Source organism: Oryx dammah, unplaced genomic scaffold (genome assembly GCF_014754425.2).
Source record: "Oryx dammah isolate SB20612 unplaced genomic scaffold, SCBI_Odam_1.1 HiC_scaffold_18, whole genome shotgun sequence".
NCBI classification, from domain to species: Eukaryota; Metazoa; Chordata; class Mammalia; order Artiodactyla; family Bovidae; genus Oryx; species Oryx dammah.
The window spans coordinates 42116274-42124089 of NW_024070202.1; the positions used below are offsets into that span (position 1 = coordinate 42116274).

At 35.7% G+C, this 7816-nt stretch overlaps 1 non-coding gene across 1 annotated transcript; it reads right to left on the reverse strand.

Moving 5' to 3' along the window:
- Positions 1 to 3669: 3669 nt before the first annotated feature.
- Positions 3670 to 3775, reverse strand: LOC120878317. The gene has a single exon (XR_005724523.1). It is a non-coding gene; the product is annotated as a U6 spliceosomal RNA (small nuclear RNA).
- Between the last annotated feature and the right edge of the window lie 4041 nt (positions 3776 to 7816).

Consider the following 7816-nt stretch of genomic DNA (forward strand, 5'->3'; position numbering starts at 1 on the left):
AGGAGACAGGTAAGGTGGTCTAGTACTCCCTTCTCTTTAAGTTTCCACAGTTTGTTGTGATCCACACAGTCGAAGGGTTTTGAGTGAAGCAGAAGTAGATGTTTTTCAGGAATTCCCTTGCTTTTTCTATGATCCAACGAATGTTGGCAATCTGATCTCTTGCTCCTCTGCCTTTTCTAAACCTAGCTTGTACATCTAGAGGTTTTTGGTCCACATATTGTTGAAGCCAACTTGAATGCAAAATGCTGGGCTGGATAAATCACAAGCTGGAATCAAGACTGCCAGGAGAAATATCAACAGCTTCAGATATGTAGATGATATCACTGTAATGGCAGAAAGCAAAGAGGAACTAAAGAGCTTCTTGATGAAGGGGAAAAGGAGAATGAAAAATAAAAACAAAAACTAGAGACCTGACACTTCTTGATTTCAAAGCATCTTACAAAGCTACAGTAATCAAAATATTATGGTTCTGGCATAAAGATAAACTTAATAGACCAATCCCCATGTATATGGTCAAATGATCTTTGTTTTTTTTATATAAATTTATTTATTTTAACTGGAGGCTAATTACTTTACAATATTGTATTGGTTTTGCCATACATCAACATGAATCTGCCACAGGTGTACACGTGTTCCCTATCTTGAACCCCCCTCCACCTGCCTCCCCATCAAGGCTATATAATGCAGACATTATAGTTTCTTCAACAAATAGTGCTGGGAAAACTGGGTATCCACACACACAAGAATGAAGTTGGACTCCTGCCTGACAGAGGCAAAGTCCTTAAAATGGACTACAATCCTCAACATAAGATCTGAAACTATAAAACATATTCCTTTTTCTTAATTTTTTACAATAAGCATGTAACAGTTTTATAATCAAGAGTTTGCAATATCAGCAATCAGAATCTTTTGTAATTCTGACCTGCATTTATTGTCTTAATAGCAGTTTTATAAAAACATATAGAAAACTATTTTTTCAGCTTAATTTATACTATATAAAAATTTACTTTTCAGATGTAACTAAGTTTGAATATCCAAAAAGACAGAAAAATTGCACACACACATATGCCAATATATTTAGAAATAACATATAAAGCTTGACTCCCACCCCAAATAATAAGCCTGCTCCTTGTGTACTATCTTCCTACTTTACAAAAATTTCTTTAATGATCGCATGTAAATCAAATAGGTATCTTTCTTTGATTTACATAAAGAAAATAAAAACAAAGAAATAAAAGGACATTTTTAATTACTTTGATATTTTTTCCTAACCTCTGAGATATTTTATTAGTTGTTTTGCAATGCTTATTTTTTGAAAATACAAATATATAGTGGCTTTTAGGAAATTTTAGATTCTATTAATCTCTCACCATATTAATTTAATACTGAGGATTGAGTACTTTTTTCACTTATTTAAATACTGTAATTTTTACCAAAAATATATATAAGAATAAATCAGTTCTCATGAGGAAAATATCACTTCTTCTTTTAGTGAGTGTCTTGAAATAATTGTAAGAAGTTCTTTTTGCTTTTTATCTACTTTTGCAGGATTCAATCATTGGTCAGATTTTATTTTTTCTGCTTCAATTTTTCTTCTGTATGATTTTTTCCTAAATCATTACAAGGATTTTCTGCTGAAAGTAGAATTCAGTAGTAACATTAACTCCAAGTATTTGCTAAAACCAAGAAAAATCCAGTAAAATTTTAATACTCTGAATAATTTTTTTGAGTATCCAATGTGAATTTGCCAGTATTAATTCTAATAATCTCTTTCTTGGTGAAGCAGTGGTGTGCCTTCTGCTCTCTGCCTCTGGGTATTTTTATTTCATTTGATAACTGTGTAAAGCCATCTGTCTCATTCAGTTTAACTGTTTCTTCCCCACTGGTTTATTTTCATGTCAGTGTTCTATTGGCTTGTTTTCATTTAACTGTCTTACTGCATATTTGAGAACAAAGTGATCAGAAAGTATGTGCTGATTTTCACTGAACTTCAAGTCAAGTTGTTTGAGGTAGATTCCATTGCTGTGTGAGTTAGTCTTGCTTTAGGAATACTTAATTGGTGACCTTCAATAGCATTGTTTATTTCTGGCATGGAGCTTTGATACACAAGGGTACTTGAATAACTTTCAAGAGTCAATTGAAAATAGTATGGAAAATTTTTTTAAAAAAGACAAGACAACAGTATATCAATCAAATTTCATAGCAAAGAATTGATCTCCTGAATGCTTCTGGTGAGGATTCTTAAGTTTTTTAAACTTATAATCTATTGGAAAGATATTTTATTCAATGTGCAGTATTTCAAAGTTATTGTTCTTTTTAACTTGTTATCCTTTACTATTTTTTAATTTATTTATTTTTTATTGAAGGATAATTGCTTTATAGAATTTTATTGTTTTCTGTCAAACTCAACATGAATCAGCCATAGGTATACATATATATCCTCCCTTTTGAACCTTCTTCCCATCTCCTTCCCCAACCCACCCCTAAAGGTTGATACAGAGCCTACGTTGATACAATCCTCTAGGTTGATATAAACCAATGAAAGCAAAAATAACTAATGTGTTGAGAGTAAAGGAAAGAAAGAAAAGAAAGAAAGAATAGATATGCAAAGTTAAATAGAGGTAGGTGAAGAAGATTTATGTACATTAAAAATTAACTGCAGGGGGAAAAAAACAGTAGGAAAGGCAAACAAAGGAATAAATGTTTTTTAAAAGTAGGTTTAAAAAAATCAAAAATTAAAATTACAAAAAAGAGAAAATAAAAAATAAAAAGGAAAAACTCCACAGAACTGTAAGAGCTCATCGCAGAGGCAGTGGTTTATAACAACCATAAAAAGTGTGACTGAATATACACATACACATATACACACATAAGCAAAACCAAAGCAGTCCAACAATAATAAAGTACGACAGACTGACCCAGTAAACAAAGAAAACTGAAAATCATATCTAACAGTTAAGAACAAAACTAACTAAAGCACAAACTGGAAAACATAACCAACACAAGGTGCCAACTGAGAAATAAAGCAATGAAAATAAAACTTTCATATTGAGAGGAAAGGAAAGAAAGAAAGAATTGGTTCTCAAGGTTAAATAGAGGTAGATAAAGAAGACTTATATACATTAAAGATTAACTGCAAGGAGAAAAGAACAGTAGGAAAAGCAAACAAACAAATGTAGAAAAAATAAATAATAATAGGATTAAAAAACTAAAAATTAAAATTAAAAAAGAGAAAAGAAAAAAAAGGAAAACTACAGAGAACTGCAAAAGCCCATCATAGAGGCATAGGTTTATAACAATAAAAAAATGTGACTGAGGAAAAAAAAAAACCTCAGAAGCTTAATTAGATTTCATAGTGCCAATAAAATAGACAACTACATCAGAGGGAGCAAAAAAAGAACAAAAAGGAAAAAATATCCAAAAGAATCTACAGAACAAGTCAAAACATAAGAATAATAAAGGTTTCCTTGAGTCACTGCTGTCAGAGTCCTCTCCCTCACTGGGAGTCACAGCCCACCTCACCTCCTTAGGATGCCCTCCAACACTGTGCTGATCTCTGGACCAGCTATGGGAGCAGCTCAGATTCTAATCTGGTCCTCCTCCTGTGTGTTCTTGCCTGCAATGTCCACAGCTATCAGAACTAGTGCATGTTCTTTTGTGCGAGTTCTCAAAAATATGGAATGTTTCATGAATATACATGTCATCCTTGCACAGGGCCATGCCAATCTTCTCTATATTGTTCCCATTTTAGTATATGTGCTGCTGAAGGGAGCACTCCTTTACTATCTTTGATCTGAAAAAACAGGAGTTCAGATATAACAACCTTCTGACCCAAGTCACCAAGACTGCTGATTAAATAGGTCATTAGCTTCACCTTATGTGTCAAATTCTTTGGCCTGAATTAAAGTACTTGAATTGAATTGAAAATATTTGCATTTTTGATGAGGAGTTACTTTGTTATGCTGGTTTTTCCATACTACATTTCAATATGAAATAATAAAGAGCTTATTGGACTGGATTTCCAAAGATTTCAAATGAAAATATCACCACCTCCAGTCTTCACCTGTCCTTTTGTTAGCTCTGCAAGCTTTGACTGCTCCTTCAGTCGTGTACTCAAGGTCTTTGGAATTGCCTCTAACCCTGACTATGACAGTTTGTGAGCATCTAGACCATAATTTGATGTGGGAGCCTTGCTGTTACTAATTTACTATGAAATCTTCTACCCAACCTCTGATTTTGGCATAATCTCTTTTAATTTTGAAGATACATAGAGGTGTATCACATATTTGCAAATTATAAATTATCCCAAATTCATAACATATTTTTTTACAATGTAAACAATTTAATTCTTTTTGATTCTGTATATAACATTTCCACTTATAATTAGAAATTAGTTTCCTAAATACCGTTAGTTTTTTAATTTAAAATGTAATCTACTAGGTAACATAGGCATTGTTTAGTCACCAAGTCATGTCCAATTTCGTGACCCCGTAGAATGCAGCATGCCAGACTTCCCTGTCCCTTACCATCTCTTGGAGTTTGCCCAAGTTCCTGTCCATTGAATCGGTAATGCCATCCAACCATCTCATCCTCTGTCACCCTCTTCTCCTTCTGCCTTCAATCTTTCCCAGCATCAGGGTCTTTTCCAATGAGTTCATTCTTCATATCAGGTCACCAATGTGTTGGAGCTTCAGGTTCACCATCAGTCCTTCCAATGAGTATTAAGGGTTGGTTTCCTTTAAGATTGACTGGTTGGATCTCCTTGCTGTCCAAGGGACTCTCAAGAGTCTTCTCCAGCATAGTTCAAAGGAATCAGTTCTTTGTCTCTCTGCCTTCTTTATGGTCCAGCCCTCAGAACTGTATATAATTACTGGAAACACCATAGCCTTGACTATACAGACCTTTGTCAGCAAAGTGATATCTTTGCTTTTTAACATACTCTCTAGGTTTTTCATAGCTTTCCTGCCAAGAGGCAATCATCTTCTAATTTCATGGCTGCAGTCACAATCCTCAGTAATTTTAAAGCACAAAAAGAGGAAATCTGTCATAGAGGCAGTAAGATAAACTATTTTACATTTTAAGTTTCAATTTTAAAACACTCTCCTATCAAACTTTAGAATTTTGAATTCTTGCAAAATATTGATTATAGAATGTAATACAAAACAAATTGAATTTTTAAATTTAAATTCAGTGATAATATATATATATGTTTATACATATAAGTATTTGGTTATGAAATTCCACAAAACTTGGATATACAAATATTGAACATTCTCCACTGAATTTAACCTCATCTCAAGCAATTTTTTAAAAAAATCCTCCTAAATTCATATTGCCAGTTCATAATTATTTTCAGTTTGAAAGTCTATTCTTTTAATTGATTTCTCAGTTTAGACTATTCACCTTGATTGAAAAATATCTCAATTCAATATTTTCATGATCAGCATTTATCTGCATTCTAGACTGCTCTCTAAATTCCTAGGGAGAAATTAGGAGTGTTCTTGGGTCAGATTTGGGGAGCATCAGATTTTCTCTTTTTTTTGCGTGACCTTGTCCTTCCTGGATGGGTAACTGAGTATTTATTGCATTTTAAACTTACACCCTCATTGATCCAGCAATGTTCTTACTGGGAATTAATCTTATTTAAAGGAAATAATCAGATAAGTATGCCAAGATGTAAGTACAAGGATGGTCAGTTTGGGCATGATTTTATAATATTTTAATATGCTGTCTAGGTTGGTCATAACTTTTCTTCCAAGGAGCAAGTGTCATTAAATTTCATGGCTACAGTCACCATCTGCAATGATTTTGGAGCCCAAGGAAAGAAAGTCTGTCACTGTTTCCATTGTTTCCCTATCTATTTGCCATCAAGTGATGGGACCAGATGCCATGATCTTATTTTTCTGAATGTTGAGTTTGAAGCCAGCTTGTTCACTCTCCTCTTTCACCTTCATTAAGAGGCTCTTTAGTTCTTCTTCACGTTCTGCCATCAGTGTGATGTCATCTGCATATCCGAGGTTATTGATATTTCTCCTGGCAATCTTGATTCCAGCTTGTGCTTCTTCCAGTCCAGCATTTCTCATGATGTACTCTGCATATAAGTTAAAAAAGCAGGGTATACAATATACAGCTTTTATGTACTCCTTTCCTGATTAGGAACCAGTCTGTTGTCCCATGTCCAGTTCTAATTGTTGTTTCTTGACCTGCATACAGAGTTCTCAGAAGGCAGGTCAGGTGGTCTGGTATTCCCATCTCTTGAAGAAGTTTCCACAGTTTGTGGTGATGTACACAGTCAATCTAGACACCACTCCCCACGTCCAAGGAGGGGTGGCTGCACAGGTGCAGGAGGGCCTAGAGGAGCTATTCCACTTTGAAGGTCAGGAAGGGCGGCAGTGAGGAGATACCCTTCATCCAAGGTAAGGAGTAAGGAGGAGCAGCTGCACTTTGGTGGAGCAGCCGTGAAGAGATACCCCACGCCCAAGGTAAGAGAAACCCAAGTAAGATGGTAAGTGTTGCAAGAGGGCATCAGAGGACAGACACACTGAAACCATACTCACAGAAAACTAGTCAATCTAATCACACTAGGACCACAGCCTTGTCTAACTCAATGAAACTAAGCCATGCCCGTGGGGCAACCCAAGATGGGCAGGTCATGGTGGAGAGGTCTGACAGAATGTGGTGCACTGGAGAAGGGAATGGCAAACCACTTCACTATTCTTGCCTTGAGAACCCCAAGAACAGTATGAAAAGGCAAAATGATAGGATACTGAAAGAGGAACTGCCCAGGTCAGTAGGTGCCCAACATGCTACTGGAGATCAGTGGAGAAATAACTCCAGAAAGAATGAAGGGATGGACCCAAAGCAAAAACAATACCCAGCTGTGGATGTGACTGGTGATAGAAGCAAGGTCTGATGCTGTAAAGAGCAATATTGCATAGGAACCTGGAATGTCAGGTCCATGAATCAAGGCAAATTGGAAGTAGTCAAACAAGAGATGGCAAGAGTGAACGTCAACATTCTCAGAATTGGTGAACTAAAATGGACTGGAATGGGTGAATTTAACTCAGATGACCATTATATCTACTACTGTGGGCAGGAATCCCTCAGAAGAAATGGAGTAGCCATCATGGTCAAAAAAAGAGTCCGAAATGCAGTACTTGGATGCAATCTCAAAAACGACAGAATGATCTCTGTTCATTTTCAAGGCAAACCATTCAATATCACGGTAATCCAAGTCTATGCCCCAACCAGTAACGCTGAAGAAGCTGACGTTGAACGGTTCTATGAAGACCTACAAGACCTTTTAGAACTAACACGCAAAAAAGATGTCCTTTTCATGATAGGGGTCTGGAATGCAAAAGTAGGAAGTCAAGAAACACCTGGAGTAACAGGCAAATTTGGCTTTGGAATGCAGAATGAAGCAAGGCAAAGACTAATAGAGTTTTGCCAAGAAAATGCACTGGTCATAGCAAACACCCTCTTCCAACAACACAAGAGAAGACTCTACACATGGACATCACCAGATGGTCAACACTGAAATCAGATTGATTATATTCTTTCCAGCCAAAGATGGAGAAGCTCTGTACAGTCAGCAAAAACAAGACCAGGAGCTAACTGTGGCTCAGATCATGAAGTCATTACCAAATTCAGACTCAAATTGAAGAAAGAAGGGCAAACTGCTAGACCATTCAGGTATGACCTAAATCAAATCCCTTATGATTATACAGTGGAAGTTAGAAATAGATTTAAGGGCCTAGATCTGATAGATAGAGTGCCTGATGAACTATGGAATGAGTTTTGTAACATTGTACAGGAG